Source organism: Mus pahari, chromosome 6 (assembly GCF_900095145.1).
Source record: "Mus pahari chromosome 6, PAHARI_EIJ_v1.1, whole genome shotgun sequence".
NCBI lineage: Eukaryota > Metazoa > Chordata > Mammalia > Rodentia > Muridae > Mus > Mus pahari.
The window spans coordinates 59,735,722-59,760,585 of NC_034595.1; the positions used below are offsets into that span (position 1 = coordinate 59,735,722).

Here is a 24,864-nt window from a genome sequence, read left to right on the forward strand (position 1 = left end):
GCCCTGGCTGTCCTGGAACTCACTTTGTAGACCAGGCTGACCTCAAACTCAGAAATTAGCCTGCCTTTGCCTCCTGAGAGCTGGGATTAAAGGTGTGCGCCACCACACCTGGCTCACTTTTTCTCATATATATACTTACACACTCTATTACTCTCTCTCTCTTTCATACACACTCATGCACTCTCATACACACTCACACACTCTCATACACACTCACACACTCTCATATACTCTTATACACTCTCTGTCTCACACACACACTCTCTTACACACACACTCTCTCTCTCTCTCTCTCTCACACACACTTTATGGCTTAAGAAAAACTTTTTTTTTGTGCCTGTGTCTCACTGTGTTAGCTGAAGCTGGGTGTTCTCTGTTTTTGTTGTTGTTGTTTAGTATTGTTTTTTGTTTGTTTTTTTGTTTGCCCATCAGTGAGCAGAGGCTTTCTGGGTAGCAAGAGATCACATTCGAATGCAGAAATGCAATCTAGAGACTTCCATTATTACAGATAGTATATTTTTTTTAATTGACTCTATTTTTAGTCTTGAATCTATTCTTGATACAGGACCTTTAGTAAATAACTTTCTATTAATAGTCCACTTTCGTATCTCTCGGTCGTTCTGGAAAAAGCGGTCTGGCCTTAGGAAGTACTACTGCTCCCTCACCCAAACTAGGTGATTCTAGCTAAGCCTGCCAATGAATCCTGTGATTAAAGCAAAGCCAATCAGAAAGCTTTCTTGAGGCTGTTTTTAAGTTGGTTCTGACAGCTTTCCTTCCAAGTGGCAAATACCTGAGGATGTGCAGCCTAAGACTGTGGAGGCCTGCTCTCGACTTATCTGTATTAAGAAGGAACAAACCATTAGAGAATGAGAGAGAGAGAGAGAGAGAGAGAGAGAGAGAGAGAGAGAGAGAGAGCAAGAAAGAGAAAGAGGTTTCTTGGCTTCTAGAGATTTGGTTATCATCACATCCTTTGATTCCAGCAGACAGCTCAGAGCTCCCCTCTCACCTCCACCCCTCCCCCCACCTCAGGTTATATGTGTGTGTGGGGGGGTGTGCCTCTACATCCATACACATGGAGGACAGAGGTTGACGCCAAGTGTCTTCCTCGATCGCTCTCCTCTTTCTTTTTTGAATCTCTCACGGACCTAGCTCACCTAGCTGACCAGTGAGCCCCAGCAAGCCTCCGTCCTCCAAGGCTCTGGGCTTACAGGTGTGTACCACTGTGTCCAGCTTTTACGTGAGTGCTAGAGATTGAACTCAGGTTCTCATACCTGAGGGTCAAACACTTTGCCAACTGAGCAACCTCCCCAGCCCTCAGTTGTATCTTTTGCATTAGGTTCTTACTAACTTATGACTAAAAACATATTGTTTCTTTTCTGGTTCTCAGTCCCCCCCCCACCTCCATATATTCTCCCAGCTTGAAGGTAGAAATTTCTAATTTTTACAGACTAGATTGGTGGGGGTGGGGTTGTCGTTCAGTTGGTAGGGTGCTCACCTAGCAGGCACGGAGCCTCCATCCGAAGAACTGCAGGAGTTGGTGGTAGTGGCAGAACACACCTATAACACCAGCACTAGGGAGGTGGAGCTGGAGGACCAAGGTCACCCTCCATTATATGCTGAATTGGAAACCAACTTTTGATACATGAGATCCTGTCTCAAAAACAAACAAGTAACAAAACAAAAGTGGGTCTTCCAAGAAACCTCGCCAAGGTGAGAGTCTGACTGAGACTATAATCTGAATAAGAAAATCGGGCTGCCATCTCCGCCACCGGTTTTCTATACCACCACCACTCCTCCGTATCTGTTTCATTCCTCAGCCATCTCAGGGACATCCACCATTGTGAGAATCCACCACTGACCAGACTGGATGTGTAGAGTCTGTCATGAGGCCTACCTACATCTACCATTTTGAAGTGGCCAAATAGCAAATCCCTAAGTAGACAATCTCAGAGAGGAGACCTGGACAGGAATGCCAGTGGAGAGCAGAGCAGCCAGCAAGCCCCTGAGGAGTATGACTGGACTCCTGACACCATTTGGTTTCCAATGCATCCTTTCCTAGGTTCAACAATGGATGTGGTGATGACGATAATAGTCTACGGTACCTTGGTTAAGTCACTCCCTATCTCTGGCTTCAGGAGCTTGGACCAGATGGTTTTTGTGGGCCCTCTTGGCACCAGTGCACGTTGATTCCATGCCCATTTTCTGTAAGATCTGAAAGTAGAAAGCCGAATCTTGGCAGGATTCTTTCATTATGAAAGCCTTCCTTAGCCTATAGTATGATAAAAACACGTAAGGCTCTGCAACCTTCTGTCACCCAGTCGGGCTGATGGGTCTGGTTCCTGGGGCTGGGGAGCTCATGCCTGACTGACCTAGGATAGAGGTGACTCCAGAGTAGCAAAGTAAGAGAAAAAAAATCTTTGTGGTGTTGAAATTGGAGCACAGACTGCTGTGCTTGAGAAGGTGCGACAGGCAGCTGCATTTAAGAACCAGAAATACATTCCAATTCAAGGAAGACTTAATATATTGAGCAATACGTGTGTGTGTGTGTGTGTGTGTGTGTGTGTGTGTGTGTGTGGCAGGCAGAATTCAGAACGATCTTTCTGAGGACAACTAGAAGCCTGAAAAACAAGGGAGGAGATATTTGCATGTGGCAAGTTATCTTTAAATTTCTCTAAACATCAGACCACAGGATCAGGTCCAAGGAGGGGCTGTGGAAGAACAGTTAAGTATAGAGCGCTAGCAGCCTGACAGATTCAATCCCTGATTTTCTTTATCACTAGATTTGTGAGATGCAGTTTAGTTTGTGAGCTACAGTTACTTCATATTAAGATGAAAATAATTATCTACCTCACAGGGCTGGTAGAATGATGTCTTAGTTAGGGTTTCATTGCTATGAAGAGATGCCTTGATCAAGGCAATTCTTATAAAGGAAAATATTTAATTTTCCTTTAATCTCAAGTAGCAAATAGCAAAGCTTTAAGTAAAAAAAAAAAAAAAAAAAAAAAAACTCAGAGAGGACACCTGGATAGACAATTCAGAGCTGGCTTATAATTCAAAGGTTTAGCCCGTTATTATTGTCTTGGCAGGAAACAATGAGGCACGGAGAAAGACATGGTGCTGGAGAAGGAGCTGAGAGTTCTACATCTTGATCCACAGGCAGCAGCAGGAGACTGTGTGCTACACTGGGTGGAGCTTGAGCCTAGGAGACCTTAAAGCCCATCCCACAGTGACACACTTCCTCTAACAAGGTCACACCTCCCAAGAGTGCCACTCCTCATGGGCCATTCAATCACCTGAGTCTGTGGGGGCCATTCCTATTCAAAACACCACACGTGACTAAATGGGAACGAGAATAAAGCACGTAATGCACAGTGTGGTACATAGGTACCAGCTGTGTGATGCTGACTACAGGATGCCATCCCAGTCAGGCAGTGATAGGGAGACAATCTAATTTCAAATCTAATGCTGTAACTTTGTAAGGGCTCTAAAGACCATAGTCTAGAGAGCACTGATGAGAGTACCATATGTGAAGGGAAAATATAGGAAGTAGAGCCTGGAATTAAATCATGGCCAGGGGAGAAGAATCCAATCAGGATGTGGAAGAGTGGAGGAATGTTGGCTCTAAGCAGCTGCTTTGTATGACATTGTTGGACTCCCTAAAGTGTGGGACCACCACCAGGCACCTGACTGAATGGTGCAACAAACATATCCTCTTTCAGGTGGGTGAGAGAGTTCAGCAGGTAAAAGCACTTATAATAAAAGCCTAATTATCCGAGTTCAATCCCAGGAACCCATGTTTTAAAATAAAATCAAATAAAAATGTGTAAGATCCGGCCTCGACAGGACAAAATAGAAAGTAAGGGCTTACATATTCTGTAAGGTTGAGGAGGGAGTATTCTTCCTAGAACAAACTGAGCAAATTCCTCATGGAACCAATGATCCCCTCCACCCTCTTCCTGCCCCCCCCCCACAAACTCCCAATAGTTTGGCCATAGGAACCAAATTAGAACTGTCAGGGTCAACACATCTTGGCATTGGTTGGCTTCAGAGAAGTATCTTGAAGCTAAAAGCAGAGGAGGAGGAGGAGGAGGAGGAGGAGGAGGAGGAGGGATAAAAATCAGCAGAAGCAGCACTGTGTCACTGTGTCACTGTGTTCTGGAAGCTGGGTGAGCAGAGCAGTGAACTGTTGTGAAGGAGCAATCAGGAGACTCCACAGTCTCTACAGTTAGAATAGATCTCTCTCTCTCTCTCTCTCTCTCTCTCTCTCTCTCTCTCTCTTTCTCTCTCTCTCTCTCTCTCTTTCTGTCTCTCTCTCTCTCTCTTTCTCTCTCGCATGCGCGCGCACGCGCACACACACACACACTTACAAAGTGCCTGGAACACTTTGTTACTCAAGCCCTGCTGGTCTTTGACACAAACTTCTGGAGGCTTTTCGAGTGCAGTCCTCTTTGAGGAAAACAGGTCTGTATCCATGGAGCAACCCCTACTCAAGACAGATCACGATAGTAAATTGCTCGAGTGGTTTCAGAACAAGGCAGCGTCTCCCCCACAATAGGTAGCCCAACCCTGAACTCTGCCTATTGGACAGGGCTGGAAAGGACAGGCATCACACCATGTATGTTTTACATCTAGCTTCCTCTGTGCTCATGGGAAAAAGAAGGGGAACACATTCCCCTCACCATCCTCAAAATTAAAACCCCAGGCAAAACTGAGCAGCAGAGGTTTCCTCATAACACAGAACCGTGGCCACACTAGTCTCAGAGAGATGCCGCCTCACCTAGCAGCATGAGTCTTCAATTCCCCTGATTGTCACTGTTAATTTATTCAACCAGGGACCAGGCTGGTCTTGTGCCAGCTTAGGAGATGCACCACAACAGGCTGAGCAGAATTCCTCAGGAGGAGCAATTAGCAAAAACTGGAGTTGTCCCTGTATAAAAACAAGCAGAGAAAGGAGCATTTGCCCTCGTGTCTTTCTGCATTAGATGCTAGCTAAGCAGATGTTTGCTGCTTTTTCAAATCCTGTGCTCTCTGAAGACTGCACCTTGCCTGGGCAGCACAGGAAAACTGGCCCTGGATATGGGGGCTTGAAGGTGAGCCGTGCCCAAGGATGTGTGCACAGGAAGCTGGTCCTGCCTCTGGCCTGCTGGGTGGTAGTGCAGATAGGGGAGAGACACTGCCTTCCTTTCCCTCTTCCCTCACCTGATCTAAGGCAGAGGTAAGAGCCGGTCCCAGAATTAAGAGAGTGGGAGAACCGATCCCGTCCCTCACTGGCTGTAGCACTTGGGAGAGCAAGCGCCTCATCTGGACAGCACGGTAGAGCTGGTGTGGGGGTTGTGGGTGAGCCAGCCCCAAGGGCATGAGAGCTGGTGGACTGACCACCTGTTACCTCTCAGGCCCAGATTCAGGGCTCCATTGGCTCACTCCAAATATCCACTCCATTGATGAACTGCTGGAGTGCATAAATGGGCCTGTTCTAAAGTTTGGAGCTGGGATGAAGGGATGGACTATCCAGAGAGGACCCCATTCGGAGTCCATCCCATCATCAGCCACCAAACCTAGATACTAATGCTCATGCTCATGCCGGCAAGATACTGCTGAAGGGTCCCTGATATTGTGGCCTCTTGTGAGGCTACGCCAGTGCCTGGTAAACACCGAAATGGATGATCACAGCCAGCTACTGGATGGAACACAGGGTCCCCAATGCAGGAACTAGAGAAAGTACCCAAGTACCTGAAGGGGGCTGCAACCCTGTAGGTGGAACAACAACAGGAACTAACTAGTACCCCCTGGGTTTGTGTTTCTAGCTGCATTTGTAGCAGAAGATGACCTAATCGGCCAACAGTGGGAATAGAGGCTCCTTGGTCTCCCAAACTCCATATGACCTAGCACAAGGCAAGGCCTGGGCCAAGTAGTGGGAGTGGGTGGGTAGGGGAACAGAGGTGGGGGGAGGGGTATGGGAATCTTTCGGGATAGCATTTGAAATGTAAATAAAGAAAATAATAAAAAATAAAAAAAAAAAAATGGGCCTGTTCTACCATGACATGGGGCAACAACAGGATACCTGAGAGGGATCCCAGTGAGATTCCAGGATTGACAGAGTAGCAGAAACTGGAGGCCTTAAACCAGGCCAATGAGTCATTGCAATGACATTTATAAGCAAAGAAGTGGGGACAAAAGAGAATATTCCAGCTTCCATGACAAGATTTTTTTTTTTTCTCTGTTAGGGGAGGTTGCAAGGGGGTGGGGAGGAGATAAGTGGGATTGGGGTGCATGGTGTAAAATTCACAAAGAATCAATAAAAAGTTTTTTAAAATCTTTAAAAGAAATTCTGTGTAGTGTCACCTCTCTTTAGTGAATGTGAAATATATAATATCACACAGTATTCTCAGTTTGTACAAATATAAAGAAGTGATAGACATGCAGTGGCACACACAGTATGGAAACAGAGGCTTCCATTTGTAACTGTCTGTGGATGGTACCTCTGTCGGGCAGAAGATGGGTCAGCAGTTAAGAGTCACTCACTTGCCAGCTGGCAGAGGATCCCAGTTTGGTTCCCAGCACCCAAGTTGGACAGTTCACAACCACATGTAACTCTAGCTCTAGGAGATCTGATGCCCTCTTCTGGCCTTGGACAGTACCCACACACAACTACACAAGTGCACATACATTCCAGAACACACACACACACACACACACACACACACAAATCTTAAAAGAAGTTTGGGGGGAGACTGTCTTTCTTCAGACACCCTGAAAGGGAATTATGGAAATAGGCTCGGTACAGTGCAGCACAAGAAGGTTTTGATGGACTCAAGATGGACTTGATGTTGGTGGTCAGGGTAGACTACAACAACCAGAAAAACTTTCATGCTGCAAGAGCCAGTAGGGATGCTGCTCATCGCCGTGCTATTGAGCAGAGGAGGTAGAGATCAGCGTCTGCCTCCAGCAGCTTAGATCAGTATTAGCCTAGATCCACAGAGGGGACTCTGAGGAAAGGTGGTGGAGTTCACAGGAAAGTGAAGCAAAACCACAGAACTGGTCAATTCAGAAAAATGTGGAAGGTGCTTTCTTCTTACCCATCAGCCACCTGCTTCTCATTCACTTGTGTTACAAGTCTAAGCAGTCATCGGATTCATTCCAATCTACCACGGTGTGGTGGGGAGTTTCTTTAACCTGGTTAATGGCTCCTCCCTAAGAAGACCTTGGTCAACCAGATGGACATGGGGCTCTAGAAGGATTGAGTAGAGGCAATAGAAGCACTGGATACTGTATTCAGTAACAATTCTTTCAATTAGAGCCCAGAGAGATGCCTCAATGATAAAATACATGTCACCAAGCCTGATGACTCAAGTTCAAACCTTGGAACCCACAAGCTGAAAGAAGAGAAGTGACTCCCAAAGGTTGCTCTTTGACCTCTATGTGTGCACTGTGGCATGTGTGCCCACACACATATGTATGCACACAAACAAATGTTATACATTTTTTTATTTTAAAAAGATAATTCAAAAAGTGTGTGTGTGGGGGGGGAGTGTGGGGTTACACAACTTTAATCCCAGCACTTTGGAGGCAAAGGCAGGCAGATCTCCATGAGTTAGAGGCCAGCCTGGACTACAGAACAAGTTTCAGGACAGCCAAGGGTACACAAAGAAATCCTGTCCCAAAAAATAAAATAAAATAAAATAAAATAAAATAAAATAAAAAGACAGTTTTCAATTACAAGAGATATAAACACATGTTTACCAACCACAACAGAAGGAGAATCTGTTAGTTCATGTAAAGTTTAGCAGGCATATCTATCTGACATTAGGCATAGCTGGAACCGAATGATTAAGTTATTACAATTATCTATGTCTCAGCTCCACTCTCCTCTGGTGCAGCTTTATTTTTCTAACTGCTCCAGGCACATCCTTCCAATATAGCCATCTGCACAGAGACAAAGTGCCTCTGCTTCACAGTCTGCACGAAAGTTATAGATCATGGGTAGAGTAGGATCAATAGTCTAGGGTAAGTAGTCTAGGGTCAGTCATTATGCTGAAGGATGGCGTACTCTGGAACTGGGTTTAGTTGCATCCAAACCAGATGACCTACGAATAGAATAGGAGTGAGTGGCGCATGGCAAAGAGGGTGTGGTTTCCAGAAGAGAAGGGAATAGTTATTAAACAGGAAAAATATCAGGTGGTTATAGGAGTTACAGAATCACATCCTTCCACAAACTACAGCCAAAAAACGAGACAGAGAACAGGTATGGGTTTTGATCCCCTCCCCCATGCAAGACTTGGAGGAGAGACAGAGGGAGGTGCTGACTAGAAGCAACCACCCGAGTGCAGAGCAGGCAAGGGGTGGTACATATGGCTGAATAGATTATGTACTATCAAGAAGATTGGAGGGGGCTGGATGGAAATCTAGCCTTGGCTCTGTGACTCCAGCTATTAGGGGAATGGATATTTGTATAACTCACACACAGGTGTTCTCTGGTCAGTAAGCCATGAGCACAGGGGCAATATCCATCCAGAAGGGATGTCCCCAGTTCACACAAAGATGCTATCTTGCAAAATTATATCCCTCACCGTGCAGGAAAATAAAGTATGTTATTTTAGAAATTAGTAAGTCCTAATTCCTGGGACTGGGGAATGTGGCCTTATTTGGAAAGAAGTTGTTTGTGAATATAATCACCAAGTTAGGTGACTTAGGTGTTTATCAGACTAAGTAAAGGAAGATTCTTCATATACAAGGACATAGAACAAGGAAGATGGCGTGTGGTGATGGAGGCAGAGACTAGAGTGATGGAGATGCAACCTGGGGAACGCAAAGCAGGGCTGCCAATGCCGGAAGCTTAGAACTGTGCGTGAGACAGAGCATCCCCTGACCCCACCCCGCCACAAGCCTGCAGTGGAGACAACCTTGTGGATATCTGGATCCTGGCCTCCCACTCTCCAGAACTGAAAGGGTCCTTTATGTGCAGAAAGTAAAGAGTGTTGCCCTTGGAGAACATAGCCTAGTTGGTAGAGTGCTTGCCTAGCATGCGAAGAACTCTGGATTCAATCCCCAGCACCCCATAAGGTAGGTATGGTGAGACATGCCTTGGTTATGTAGCCAGATTACTCCACAGAATATACTTAAAACCTGGATAGAGGAGAACAAGAATGGGTTGCACTCCCCAGGGCCAGTGTGAGACTAGCCTGGGATACAGGAGACCCTCTGAGAAAGAGAGAGAGAGAAAGAGAGAGAGAGAGACAGACAGAGATGCAGAGATAGAGACAGAGGCACAGAGAGACAAAGAGAGAGACACAGAGACAGAGAGACAGAGATAGAGACAGAGAGAATATTTTTAAATAGTAGTAGACAGAGTGAGGACTGCCAGTGAAGAGGGGAGGGGCAAGCTCTCGTTGATCAGGGGGAAAAAAATAGGATAAATGTAAGGCTGGAACCTCAGCATATGTAGTCCTTTGTACCCCTTTGTCCCTCTAGCTCACAGCCAAAGAACTTGCTGTTCTAGATTGCAATTGCCTGGTTACTGTGGAGTAGATATTCTAATGATGCAGAACACATATTCCTGCGAGGTACACATCTTTCCTCCTGTGATAAGCCAAACAAGCAATAGACAAATGTGCCTACGGGGTCTGGGGGGCCACATGAATAAAGGAAATGAGAATCGGATAGTTCTACTGAAGTATTGAGTGCTATTTAAATGTGTCGAGGTAAACCAAGATAGCTCTGAGCACAGGGAGAGCGGCAACACGGCAGAGTTGCTTCCTCAGGGAATCCTTTGTCTCTGCCGCATCCCCTCAGCTTATTCTACTTGCTGCGTCGCATTTCTCACCAGGAAAAATTTTATTTGCTTCATAAAGGTTTGGTGGCAGCAATGGCCTGCCTTGCCTTGGGTGTTCCTGCTGTTTATGCTGAGCCTTGGGCAAGCCACTTACCCTGTTTCAGATGATTGCTCGGTTACAAATTTCTCATTTGTAAAAATGTAACGGTCTCCTAGGGTGCTTGTGGGGATAAGACAAGGTTATGTCAGTGCTCAGATGAGCGACTGGCACAGACTCCACGGTCAGCTTCAGCTCACACTTTGATTGGAGCTCATCAGGTTCCATGTTCACTTATACATCATTTTAAATTCATAATCACCCGCTGAGATCGATTCTATTATTATCCTTATGAGATAGGCCCTATTATTACTCTCACCTATGACGAAGAACACAGGAGATCCCCTCCCTCATAGGTCTGATCCTCCTGTCTCCACTCTCCAAGTGCAGACATTACAGGCAGGAGTCACTGTGCCTGGCTTATGCAGTGCTAGAGGGAATTAAGCCCAGGGATTTGTGCATTATTTGTAAACTCCCAATCAACGCAGCTATAGCCCCAGACCCAGAGAGGATGTTTAATTTGCCCTGTCACACAGAAAATAGAGCTTGAATTGAAACCCACGAATCTCTCCCTTCCATCTGTACAGTATGGTGTACTAGCTAATAAGAGTCCTCCCTGACTTTATTTATTTCAACAGACTAGGTCAGGGATTGAGGCACATATTGAAGAACTATCGTGGTTTAGGGTCTGTGAAGCATGGTAGTGAAACCTGAGGCTGTTCAGCCCCCCCCCCCCAAGCAGGGTAGCACTGGGGCAAAGTGTTGGTGGAGACAAAGCAGCAAGGAACTTCTTGGCTAAGTGTGGCACTGGGGCTGGGCTTTGTCTTTCCTCCCCATCCTGAAGGGCACAAGAGCATCAAGGGCATAAGCTACCATTAGAGACCCAGCCCTCATTGCAGTGACAGGATACACACCAGGGCCAAGCATCGCAATCCTGGCAAGGAAAAAACAGAGCAGAATACTCCCCTCCTCTCAGTTGCCCGGGTTCCAGCTCCTTTTGACTTTGGCAACCGCACAGAGTATTTTATTTGATACTATTGGAACATCTTTCAAGAAACAAACTGCTAAATGGCTCAGTGTGGCGATCTGAATGAGAAATGTCCCCCATAGGCTCACGTATTTGGTCGGCAGTTCCAGGAGCTTTTTGAGGACCCTTTAGGCTACAGAGGCTTCCAGAAGGAAGTACCATACTGGAGGTGGGCTTTGGGAGTTCACGACCTCATCTACTTCTGGTTTGCTCTCGGTTTTTTGTGTAGGTTGAAGATACGATCTTTCAGCTTCCGGTTCCTGCAGTTTCCGGCTCCTGCTGTAGGCTTTCGGCTACTCAGTGGACTAATGGATCCCTATGGAACCGTAAGCCCAAATGAACCCTTTCTTCTTTAGTTGCATTGGGTCATGATGCTTTATCACAGAAACAGAAAAGTAATGGATGCACCAATTAGCCATCCTTGTCATTGACACTCACAGAAGCGAGGTCCTGGAGGTCAGGTCAGAGGAGTGTGTATTAGTTGTTGGTCAGCCCCAGATTCTGTATAGATCCTGGTATATTGAAGGTGTCCAATAGCTGTTTTCCAAATGAAGAGGACCAGATGTTCCTTCTGAGCAGATGTGATGGTACCTGGGGAAAGCTGTGCTAATGTCTGTGCCTTCCTAGCAGAATGTCGGTGTGTCTGTCACCAACAAAGACAGCACAGAAGACATCACATGGGGGAAAATGAGGGATGCTTTAAAGAAATCTTTAACAGAGTTTTACATAGGATTAAGTCAGTGACTCCAACTAACCCAAACTGACCCAGATATCAAATGGTATTAAAAAATGCCATTGTGGATCAACTAATATCCAAGTGTTGTATTTAACATGTTTGGTGGTTATTCAGTTTAGAAGACTGCTTTTAATCTCTGAGTCTGCTGATTTCAGCAAATGATTCATATACATTATCAGGGTCAGAGGCATAGACTTAGAGTACAGCTATACATTAGCTTAGGTTATAAAAGTTGATCTCTCTCTCTCTCTCTCTCTCTCTCTCTCTCTCTCTCTCTCTCTCTCTCTCTCCTTCCCTCCTTCCCCACTCTCCTCACTGTGCAGCTCTGGCTGTCTTGGGACTCACTATGTAGATCAGGCTGGTTTCAAACTCGGAGGTCCACCTGCTTCCATTTCCCAAGGGCCAAGATGAAGGTGTGTTCTCTTAAAGGCAGGTTCAACAGTTTGAATACATAATGAGCCATTAGTTTTAAGTGCCTTCAAGGTATTTATTAACTCTGGCTGTGAGATCCAGCAAAAGTTCCAGGCTGTTAGAATATAAGAGATATCTCCATGATATTGCATTGCCTTATATACCAAATTCATGGAGTCAGGCATGGTGGCATACATCTGTAATTTCAGCACTGAGGAGGCCGAGGCAGGATTAGTCAGTTTAAGGCCAGCATGAGCTACAAGAAACCTTGAAGAAAGAAAGAGAGGGTAGGGGAGGAAAGAAGGAATATGGGTAAGGGTGAAAGAAAGCAAGTAAATACCTGGATGTCTCTGCATGATTCAATAATGAGACCCCCATCCCAAACAAGTGGAAGGTGAGGACCGGCTCTCAACTCCACATACATACAAAGGCACAGGCGCGCACACACACACACACACACACACACATACACACATAGACACACATACATACACACACATACATAACATTTATACACATATATACACACATATACACACATACACACATACACACACCACGCACACATACACATATACACACACATACACATACATATGCATACCTATACATACACGCACATACTTAACATTCATACACATACATACACACATACATACACCATACACACACACACACACACACACACACACACCATCACTTTTCAGGTAACTGGTGTTTATGCTATCATACAGAGTGTCACTCATTCCTCAGCATTAAGATTTCCACACCCTGGGATGGAAAAGATGCTTCTGAGATTAGAAACACCACACAGCGGCTCAAAACTCTCAGTGATTCCAGTTACAGGGACTTCAGTGCCCTCTCCTGGCCTCTTTAGGTACTGTGAGCACACAGTACACAAACATTCACGCAGACAAAAACACTCAAATATATAAAGTAAAACTAAAGGGAAAAAATAGCCACATGCTCAAACCGATCCTCCAACATAATACACTGATAAGCTAATCTTCTGACCGTGGTTATTTGAAATATAATAGTGTAATTTGTTATTCTTCCAGGGGAGATGGTTTCAAAAAGAAGTCTTTGAGAGTCAAAGATAGCAGAAAATGGCAAGAATGTTCCCTATCCATAGTTCATTAATTCCCTCTGCAGTGGCTCATGCTTTTACTCATCCACTTTGTAAGTACTCCCTGAGCACAGACTGCATGCTAGGCCTTGGGCTAGAGACTAAAGATGTAATTATAAGAAATGATAATGGGTTTCAGGCTGCAGAGATAGCTTAGTGGTTAGGAGCACTGACTGCATTTCCAAAGGTCCTGAGTTCAAATCCCAGCAATGCTGGCTCACAACCATCCGTAATGAGATCTGATGCCCTCTTCTGGGGTGTATGAAGACAGCTACAGTGTACTTACATATAATAAATAAACATCTTTAAAAAATAGAAAAGGAAACAGATTTCCTTCCTTAGTTTATTTTCTGTGTTGTTGGAGATCATGTGAGACTCAAGCAAGTGACTTACTTCTGAGTTGTAGGGTTTTACTGCAGTGAACAGACACCATGACCAAGGCAAGTCTTATAAAAGACAAGATTTAATTGGAGCTGGCTTACAGGTTCAGAGATTCAGTCCATTATCTTCAAGGTGGGAGCATGGCAGGGAGGCATGGTGCAGGAGGAGCTGAGAGTTCTATATCTTCATCTGAAGGCTTCTAGCAGAATACTGGATTCCAGAAAGCTAGGATGAGGGTCTTAAAAAGCCCATACCCACAGTGACACACCTACTCCAACAAGGCCACACATAATACTCCAACAGGACCACACTCTTCTTCTTCTTCTTCTTCTTCTTCTTCTTCTTCTTCTTCTTCTTCTTCTTCTTCTTCTTCTTCTTCTTCATCATCATCATCATCATCATCATCATCATCATCAATGCCCTGTTCTGGCCTCTTTAGGCACTGTAAGCACACAGTTCACAACATTCATGCAGACAAAAACACTCAAATACATAAAGTAAAACTAAAGGGAAAAACAAGCCACATGCTCAAACCAATCCTACAACATAATACAGTGATAAGCTAATCTTCCAACCGTGGTTACTTGAAATATAATAGTCTAATTTGTCATTCTTCCAGGGGAGATGGTTTCAAAAACGAAGTCTTTGAAAGTCAAAGACTATGGTAAGATAGCAGAAAATAGGCAAAGACTCTATATATTAAAAAAAGCCTGATGCAAAATAAGATCAAAATTTATATCATAGAAAGTATTTGTAGGTCAATTGTGAAAAGATAACACTATTCAATAATTGATTATTAGTATGAAAAAATTAACTTTCATTCCAATTTTATTCAAATTTCAAGTATGGTTATATTTAAGATTTATCTCAGTTTCTGTGCAGTTATAACAATTGCATACATAACATGTACTCCTGTACCAAGGGATCTACATTAGGAAGTCCAGAGCAATATAAGTTCTAAATATTAAAAAGCTATAAGGGGCCCAAAGGTCCTTCAGCTACAGAATGGCTAAGCAGTCCACATAGGGGACTATTATACAGAACTGAGTATGAACAATGTAGCTATATGTTTGAACTCCTGTAGTGAATGAGCCCGAGAGACAGGTCACAGAAGCATACATTATGTAATTCCGTTTGTATAAACTTCAACAGGCCTAAGAAAGGAAGATGCATTCGCTAGTCGTCCTGCACTTGTCCCTCCGGATTCTCTCCATACTTCTTTGGTTCCAAGGAGGCAGAGATATCCATCAATAGCCTCCTTTGGTTTCTGACTCTGCCTAGGTCTGTCCCCTGGGAAGGACCCCGGAAGGCTGAAGTACCAAAGGATGGCAGGGCTGGCTGCTATTCTCTGATGCTTTACTGCGCCTTGCTGTAGTGTAGCTCTTCCCCGTCCCTGTGAGTCTCAGCTCCTATCAGCTCTCCCTCCTGCCACAACCCACTGTGTCTCTGATTTCCAGTACACTTCCTCCCCCTCCCCTCTGCCTCCCTGTTCTCTATTCTCTCTCCTTAAACCTAGAGATAAGAACACTGTTGTCAGCTCCAGAAAAGCAATGTATTCTTATGATCTTATCATATCCTGCTGGCACTCTTGTAAATAGTTTCTTTAACTCTGCTAAAATTATCCTAATTTGAGTGTATCACCTGTCTCCTGCCAGGATCCTGACTAATACAATATTGTGTAGGGGTCATAGATCATATAAAGGAAAGCAGGGGAATTATTACTATAAAATCAGGGTGTGAATTGACTCTGTGGGGGAGGGAAATATACAGAAAAATGGGTCCCGTGGGAGACTCCATTTGCATGATAATATCCTATTTTTCACCAATGCTATTTATAGAAACATAATTATTTTATGATCACTCTTTATGAGATTTTTTCCCCCCTGAGACAGGGTCTCATGTAGCTTAGGCTAGCCTAGAACTCCCTATGTAGCCGAGGCTTGCCTTGAGCTCCTTATCTTCTGTCTTTATATCCCTAGTGCTGGATTAACAAGTATCTGCTGATTATTGTTTTTTAATATGACCTCATATTTTGTAGACTTTTAAATATATTTTACAATGAACATTTTAAATAAGAGGCAGGGAATGTAGCTCAGTTGGTAGAGTGTGTACCTAGTGATAGGTTATTTCTTCACCACCTGTGAAATGAGCCAATTCAAGCCAGATTTGGTTATATTAAAGGCAGGTTTATTGGGAAGCTGCTCTTCAGCAAGCCAGTTCATTGGCCCCAAGGACCAAGGCCAGGGAGTCACCAGGGGGGAAGGGGGATGGGGAAGGGAAGGGAGAAAGAGAAAAAGGGGCATATGTACTGAGAGAGAAGAGAAATAGAGGAGAAGAGGAGAGGGAGAGGGGGAGGGAGGAAGGGGGGATAGTGAGAAAGAGAAAGGAGAGAAAGCAGAACCAAAATGTCTGGATTCTATAGGGAAGAGCCTCTGGGGCAAGGGCAGCCTAGCCCCTGGGCTGGAAAGTTCAGGGTTGGGGGCAGGATATGCCAGGTTGAGGGACGCTGGGGGAACCTGGAGGCCAGGTCTGCTTTGATATGTAAGATGTGCACCTCAGTCCCTTGTCTCAGGGTCCAAAACCAAACACCTAGAATGTATGACACCCTGGGTTTGAACCTCAGCATTCTATAAGCTAGGCCAGCCTAGCTATTTAGGGAGTTTGAGACAAGCCTGGGATACAAGGGACCCTGTTACAAAAAAGAAAAAAAAGTTCAACCTCATTCCAGAATGGGTGGCTAGAGATATAATTCAGTAATCTATTGAATATATGGTTATGCTGGGTTCGGTTTCTAGTGCCAAAATTGTTTCTGTCTGTTCTCATAAGGACACTGGTCATGAAGGAGTGGAGCCTCATCCTTATGACCTTATTTACCTTGATTGTGTCCTCAACGGTCCTACCTCCCACGATAGTCATTTGGGGTTAGGATATGTACACATGAATGTGTTGGGTGGCACAGCTCAGTCCATAACAGGGTCACACATTCCTTGGTTCTTATTGCCTCAGACTTAATGAGTCATCACAATGGAACCAGTAAACAAGCCCCAGGTTTTGGTCAGCAAGAAAATAAATACAGCATCAGCTGGCTGAGATTCAATACTACACAAACTGAGTAGTCTAGGATAAAACTCATTGACAGGCTTCTCAGGGAACTAAAATATGTGGTCCCTTTCAAGGAACCACACAAAACAATTAAAACTGTTCATCAAACATTGTTTTGACCATTCCATGTTTTACCCATTTGTTAACAGAAATTTGAGGGCAGCTCTCACTGTGTGTGCTGGTTAGCGTCTACTAACTCGACACAAACCAGAGTCACCTGGGAAAATGGAACCCCAATTGAAATACTATACCCATCCGATCAGTCTGTTGGCCAATCTATGGGGTATTTTCTTAATGGATTATTGGTTTGGGAGGGTCTAGCCCTCTGTGAGTGGTGCTACCCCTGGGCAGGTGATCCTGTGTTGTATAAAAATATACTGCAGGCTGAGCAGGGCAAGGGAAGCAAGCCAGAGCAGCCTTCCTCCATGATCTCTGCTTCAGGTCACAGTACGAGGTTTCTGCTTTGGCTTTCCTTGATGACTTGTAAACATATATTTAGTTTAATTGTTTCCTTGTGTGTGTTTCCTTGTCAAGCTTGTGTTTTCCAGTCAAGCTAAATAAACCCATCTCTCCCCTTTCCTCACAACAGAAACCAAAGGAGAACACAGTGATAACAAATCATTATGGTTCAAAGGAATGTTAAAGGTAATACAAGTGTACCTGGGAACAGTCGGGGCGAGAAATAAAGGGCTTGCAGCCTGGTGGGAGACAGCCAAGCTGACCAGATAAGAGGATTGTTCCACCTGTCTTGGAAGGCTCTAACTGGCTCCCAAGATAGCCACCTCCCCTTGTAGCCCAAGTGCATAGGTAAGGTACCACAGTTCTTGCGTGTATGATTGTATCTATTATAGCTAATCACAGCTAAATTGCAAGGACGGCTTCCAAGAAAGCTTTCACCCATGCCAGGAAGGAGACCGCTCCTGTCTGAATAGGCAGGGGCTAAGGAAGATAAGAGGGAACCAAGGAAAACTGTGATTGCCTCTTGCTGACACATCTGCTAACAGAAATATCCCCTTGTTGTTACATATCCTTGAAGATCACTAGGTGCTTCTCACAGAAACAGAGACACCACGAGTACTCTAACGATGGGTCTGAATCCTCAAAAGACCTAAGTTCGCTGTCCTATTACTTTCATTATGGTTTTGACAGCCATACCCCTTGGTAGGAATCATGGTGGAAAATATCTAAAAGGAAAAACTGGTCCACCACGATTTGGGACAGAATAAGCATCACCTACCACATGAATATGCTACCCACCTTGTAAATATTTATATAATCTCTTTAAAATCCACAATGCAGTAGCCACCCTCATGCTTCTCCCTGTGGGGCAGTCCACTTCAGTCCTCTTTGTAGCGCCTGGTTTGCCTAGCATTACAGACTAAACTTATGCTTCTTTCTTAAACAGATATCTGCTGCTATGCCAAATACATCTCTGTTCAAACTGTGTCTCTTGACTGAATGAAGCCCTTCAAGAAGAGAAGAATCGGAAACACACCTACCTCCCACAACTTCCCAAATAACCCCCCCTCGACACTGCTATATTATATACATTTATAGTCTCAGTGCCACAAACACCAGAGGCTCACAATCCGTAGCATCAGGAGTCAGAATCGGGACATTAGTGACCTCAGCCCTCAAGGTTACTAAGATGACATCAGCTTGTTAGAGACCCTGTTTTTCATGAACATCATTCCTTTCGGGAAGCAGTGCTGAGAGAACTGCTTCCCTCAGAGCCAACGGAAGAGATACCACTTCGAAAGCTAAGAGAGTTTCTAAATAGATGTCTGTGAACATAAACTTGAGCTTAAGTGTTGATGGATGGGGGGAGTGAATAGGGAGAATAAGAAGCATTTCAGGCTGAGAAGACAAGCAGGCTGAGAGTGAGAATCCGAATGTTAATCTGGGGCATTGATCCCGCAGGGAACTTCTGAATGGTTTAGACAATGACCCAGATCAGATGAAGAGCACAGGAAACTGGGCTGTGGGACCAGTTCTAGGAAACAGGGAACCTGTTTGGCTCTTCCCAAAGGCAAAGACAGGGTTGCAATGTCAAGTCATCATTGACATTCCTCAGAACATGGCCTTCCAAAGCTACATTACTGTAAACTATTTTTCCAATAGTTCCTCATGCCTTCTAAAGCTGAAGACCTATTTCTTGCCTTGTGTTGGGTAAGTCTGAGCACTAGACAACCTCCCACACACTTAAAAAAAAAAAAAAAAAAAGGTCTAATGAGTGTGAGGTGCCGTCCACATTCTCAGCACTATGGAGATAACACTTGCCAAGCACTCACTGTGAGCCAGGCAGTGTTATCATATTTAGTTCTCACAATACGTGTATGAGAAAGATTATGTTGCCCTTAATTTACACAAGAACACATTTAGATTTGTGGAGAATGTTAGTCTCGTGGCACTAAAGCCAGGATTTGAACTCAGCATTTCTGACTCCATACTCCATAGCCTCCTCTACTGTGCAAGGTTGTCAATGTACTGTCATTTATTGGTTCAAAGATATTTGCTAAGCACATAGTATACATTAGGCTTTGTGGATAAATAAGAAAGGTGATCAATAAAACAGCAGAGTCATTTGTTTATTTGTTTGTTTGTTTGTTTGTTTTGAGACATAGTTTCTCCATGTAGCCCTGGTTGTTCTGGAATTTGCTCTATAGACCAGGTTGGCCTGCTTCTGCCTCCCGAGTTCTCAGTTTAATGTGTGCACCACCACTGCTCACTCAGGAGAGTGATTTTCTAAAGTAAGTTTTATTAGGGTAGACTGACACAAACTCAGGGCATAATTTCCTAGGAATATCTATCTATCTATCTATCTATCTATCTATCTATCTATCTATCTATGGAACAAGATTTCCTATAGCCTTAGTTGACCTTGAACTTCTGATCCTCCTGTTTTTACCTCCTGAATTCTAGGATTGCAAATATGTGCTACTACACCTAATTTCATAGGAATGATGAGTCACTTAGTCATTCAACAAATATTAAGCTATATCAGGTATTAACTAAGGATAATGATTCTTATGCTGCCAGGGGAAAAAGAAGAACCAATAAATCCAGTATCAGAGTTTAAGATATACTATAAAGACAACAGAAATCATGTAAATACCCAATGGTGAGAAGGTTGGTTTGGTTTCAGGGTAGATCAATACTCAATATTATACTGGAATTACCAATAATTCCTTAAGACTCTTTACTTGATATTGTTTAAGTATATTGTTACAGAATATAGAGGGTGACAAATTGGCACCAACATTCCTAAACTCTAACAAGTACTCCCATGCCCCTCTAGGTGGATTTATTAATTAATATTTATGAAGCGTATTTATTTATTAACCATCTACTCTGTGCCAGGCACAGGCATTTATTAAGTGATCATATTGAAGTCTTATATCAACTCCATGGAGAAAGTGTTATTGGTCCCTCCATATAGAGGAAGGAACTGAAATCCAGAGAGACAAGATGACTTAAAGTCACCTGGTAAAGTCCACCCAATAAGGATCCATCTCATTCCCAAATCTGTGTTCAAAACCTGGTTTGGGTTTTTTTTTTTTGCCTTTTGGTCCCAGTTGATACTCAACATCATACTATAATTACCAACAATTCCTTAAGACTCTATTTTCCCCTCTATTCAGTTGATACTGTTACATGATACTGTTACAATTTACAGCATCAACCCTAACTTCACACATAGGTGTAATGGTTAAGAAACAATGTCTGGAAGCCAGGTGCAGTAGTGCACATTTGTAATTGCAACATTTGGGGGAGGGAAGGCAGAGAAAGAAGGATGGCTCCAAGTAGCAGGCCAGCCTGGTCTACATACTGAGTTCCAGGACAGCCTGTGCTACTGAACTAATCGTTCGATTCTGGAAAGAGAGAGACAGGGAGAAGGAGGGGGAGGGGAGGGGAGGGGAGGGAGAGAAGGGAGAAGAAAAAGAACAGTGTTTGGGAACAGTGTGTTGATTTGAATTCTGGCTCAGCCCTTTACCAGAAGTGTGACTTTTGGAAAATCACCTGATCTTCCTCCCTATCTCGGATTCCATATCCGTGAAGGAGGAACATTTCACAGAGCTGCGGTAAGTGCTAAATGAGTTGACATCTATAGACCACTCAGTAAATTAGGCATAGTAAGTGCTGGGTATGATGCTGTTACTGCTTCTTTTCCCTCCTCTCTGTTTCTTTCTAAATTCCCAACCTAAGAGTTCAAGAAAAAAAAAAATTAAGACAGCTGTCCTGGAACTTAATCTACAGACCAGGCTAGCCTTGAACTAGCCGAGATGTCTCTGCTTCCCAAGTGTTGGGATTAAAGGCATGCGTCATCGCCATCCAGCCTGAGAGTTCAGTTTTTAATGAGGTTACCAGATATACCTTCAAAGTGATCCTTTGAGAATAAGCAAACCTAGTCTATGCCCTTGGTAACCTAGGATACCAAGTCAGACTTTTAGGAGGCCTACTTGCGTCGGGACCCCATGAACTTCTTTGGGGCAATTATAAGTATGTGTCTGGATAGGTAATGAGACTTTAAAAGTCAAGAAATCAATCCTATGAACAGAGTGTACACAAAAACTGCCGCTAACTTCTGGAATGAGGAATGGGGGAAAGCGAGTGTATTAATGGTTTAATGTAGTCACAGTCTATGTATTAGGTGATAGAGCGTCTCCAAGTGGAAGTGAAATTCACACCATCAAAGGCTAACCATTGAATGTTCTTTGATCCAGCCTCCTTTTGAAAACGACTGTTTCATATGCTTATCCTCTGAGCCAAACAACTGCCTTCTTTGGAAGATCAGCTGTATCCGCTTGCAGTAGATCATCCCAGCAGGGCTTGTTGACCAATTACATCTCCTCTTGGAGGGGCAAGGAGGGTCACCTGAATTTCCAGACACTTCTTACCACCTGTTGTACACCTCGCTTGTCCTAATTGCTTGTCACCTTGGGGAAGGGCTTGAGTATATGCACCACGGAAGACTGGGATCTCCCTCTGCCCAGCTGTGGGAAAGTCACCATCCCTGCTGGGTAAAGACTTTCCAGCGTGGCCTTTGGTGGAGGAGCACCGCCCACTAAAGACTTTCCAGCGTGGCCTTTGGTGGAGGAGCACCGCCCACTCTGGGAAGTAGCCCCTCACCTATGCTCTGTACGCCTATTGATTCCCCATAGTGAACTTGGAGTCTTTGGTGGAATCACGTTTCCATTTGCTCCATTTAGGTTGGGACTTTGGGAGGAGGGGTAGACATTGTTTACATCTCTCTCGAGAACGGGATTTTAGCAATAAAAAAACAACACCCATCATGACCACCACCAACTAAAGGCTTCTATGGTGGAAGAACATGAATAGTGGTTAAAAAGAAGCTTGGAGCTCTTCTGGCAAAATCCAGAGTCCTGTTAAAGACATCCACTTTTGTGCATCTACCTCCCTCTTGTGGTCCAATCAGGAAATCACAGCTGCCAACACCAACAGGCCCAATTAGGTCTTGACATTAAACTGCAAGAACTGAGGTAATAGTTCTTATTTATTTATTTATATTCCAGATTTTATTCCCCCCTCTCTGTCTACCCTCAGACTGTTCCACATCCCATAGCTCCTCCCCACCCCCTGTCTCCACGAGGACGTTCCCATCCCCAACCTCCATCCCACCTGACTTCTGTACTCCCTGGGGCCCCCAGTCTCTTGAGGGTTAGGTGCATCATCTCTGATTGAACACAGACCCGGCAGTCCTCTATTGTATATGTGTTGGGGACCTCATATCAGCTGGTATATGCTGCCTGTTTGATGGTTCAGTGAGAGATCTTGGGGTCCAGATTAATTGAGACTGCTGGCCCTCCTACAGGATCCCCCCTTCTCCTCAGCTTCTTTCAGCCTTTCCTAATTCAATCACAGGGATCAGCAGCTTGTGTCCATTGATTGGGTGCAAATACCTGCATCTGACTCTTTCAGCTGCTTGTTGGGTCTTCCGGAGTGTAGTCATGCTAGGTCCCTTTTTGTGATAACTCTTGAATACACTATTACTGGCCACACTCTGTAACAAATGCTCATTGAGTGTAATGACATGGAATCCTCCTGACATCCCTATGCAAATGTGTTTTGTAGATGAGAGAACTAAGGTTAAGAGACTTGTTCAATGACTGGGAGAGTGGCATACGCCTTTACTCCCAGCACTTGGGAGGCTGACACAGGTGGATCTCTGGACTTAAGGCCAGATTGGTTGACAAAGGGAGCCCAAGGACACCTAGGGCTACACAGAGAAACCCTGTCTCAAAAAACTCAAACAAAACAAAAGCCAAAGAGACTTGTCCAAAGTCTTATGATTTTAGCGGGGAAGATTTAGCCAACCCCTTTTGCATTTTCCTTTCTTCTACAACTGTTGCTCCCAGACTCTTGTACATGCCTATCAGTGCCCCCAAGAGTATACATATCTATTTATCTATCATTTTGATTAATCCTTACAACTTGATAGGGTCTGTCTTAGTCAGGGTTTTTATTCCTGCACAAACATCATGACCAAGAAGCAAGTTGGGGAGGAAAGGGTTTATTCAGCTTACATTTCCATACTGCTGTTGATCACCAAAGGATGCAGGACTGGAACTCAAGCAGGTCAGAAAGCAGGGACTGATGCAGAAGCCATGGAGGGATGTTTAGCCTGCTCTCTTATAGAACCCCAGACTACCAGCCCAGGGATGGCACCACCCACAAGGGGAACCTTCCCCCCTTGATCACTAATTGAGAAAATGCTTACAGCGGGATCTCGTGGAGGCATTTCCCCAACTGAAGCTCCTTTCTCTGTGATAACTCCAGCCTGTGTCCAGTTGACACACAAAGCCAGCCAGTACAGGGTCTCAATATGCCCTTTTAAGAAGCTGTGACTTAGAAAAAAGTAACACCTTCTCTCTGGGCTTAAGAGCTAGGTTTTATCCAGGCTTCAGTCTCATTGAAACCTCTCAGGCTGGTTTGAGAACAGACTTGACTGCTTATCACTGTGATAGATCTGTGATGTCACCAAAGAATTTACTGGAAGACTCTTGCTAAAAATCCTTGCCTTAAGACTGTCATCAGGGTGGGCTGGAGAGATGGCTCAGTGGTTAAGAGTGCTGACTGCTCTTCCAGAGGACCTGAGTTCAATTCCCAGCAACCACATGGTGGTTCACAACCATCTGTAATGGGATCTGATGCCCTCTTCTGTTGTGTTTGAGGACAGCTACAGTATACTCATCATCATCATATATATATATATATATATATATATATATATATATATATATATATATATAATCTTTTTTAAAAAAAGAAAGAAAGAAAGAAAAAATGTCATTAGGTGGGGGTAGTCTTCCTGTTCAGAGGAACCCGCCTGGAACCCTCAGGATACAGGAGCCAAGGGGTGACCTGGGACAGGAGCCTTCCAGTTTCTGTCTCTGCCTGTAGCAGATCCTCTGCCACAGAGCTCCATACCCAAATAGCGCCAAGAAAGAGTTGGTTGCACAGGAGTACCTACATACCTGTGGGCACAGGTAAGAAAACCACTTCTCTTCAAATTCCTGGCCCAAGAGGGACCCTCTCATACCCACCAGAACACAGGAACCAAGGATCAGCTGGGGACAGGATCCTTCTGGTCTCTGTCTGCACCCCAAAGCTGAACCTGTACCACAGCTCTCCATACCCAAATTCCTCCTGAAGAGAACTGGTCTCCCAGGAGTACTAACACACAGGCTTGCAGAAGGGATGAGCCAAAATCAGAGACAGCAAGACCAGCTAACACCAGAGATAGCCAAATGGCGAAAGGCAAGCATAAGAACATAAACAACAGAAACCAAGACTACTTGGCATCATCAGAACCCAGTTCTCCCATCACAGCGAGCCCTGGTTACGCCAACACACCAGAAAAGCAGACTCTGATCTAAAATCACATCTCATGATGATGATAGAGGAATTTAAGAAGGAAATAAGTAACTCCCTTAAAGAAATACAAGGGAACACAGGTAGAAAGGTAGAAGCCCTTAAAGAGGAAACACAAAAACCCCTTAAAGCATCATTGAGGTGACATCTTCTGGGAAGTGTTTTCTGAGAGNACAGAGGCTGTGTTCCAGACATAGCCAAGGTTGTACCTTGTGCTGTGACTGGACTTGGTAATGTGTAAGAGTTACCCAAGTTGTACTGGTTTTGAAGGCATGAAGGGGTCATGCAGAGCAGCTGAGGCCATGGAAGCACTGTGAGAGGC

General features: G+C 44.4%; 1 long non-coding RNA gene across 1 annotated transcript in view; it reads right to left on the reverse strand.

The window, feature by feature from the left end:
* LOC110322760 overlaps nt 1-17,409 on the reverse strand; it is a 20,474-nt gene extending 3,065 nt beyond the window's left edge. Inside the window, exons 1-4 of the long non-coding RNA XR_002380595.1 lie at nt 17,310-17,409; nt 7,077-7,228; nt 4,778-4,927; nt 2,103-2,211 (exon numbers count right to left, since the gene is read on the reverse strand). This is a non-coding gene — a long non-coding RNA (uncharacterized LOC110322760). The remainder of the gene's footprint in view (nt 1-2,102; nt 2,212-4,777; nt 4,928-7,076; nt 7,229-17,309) is intronic.
* Nucleotides 17,410-24,864: the final 7,455 nt, after the last annotated feature.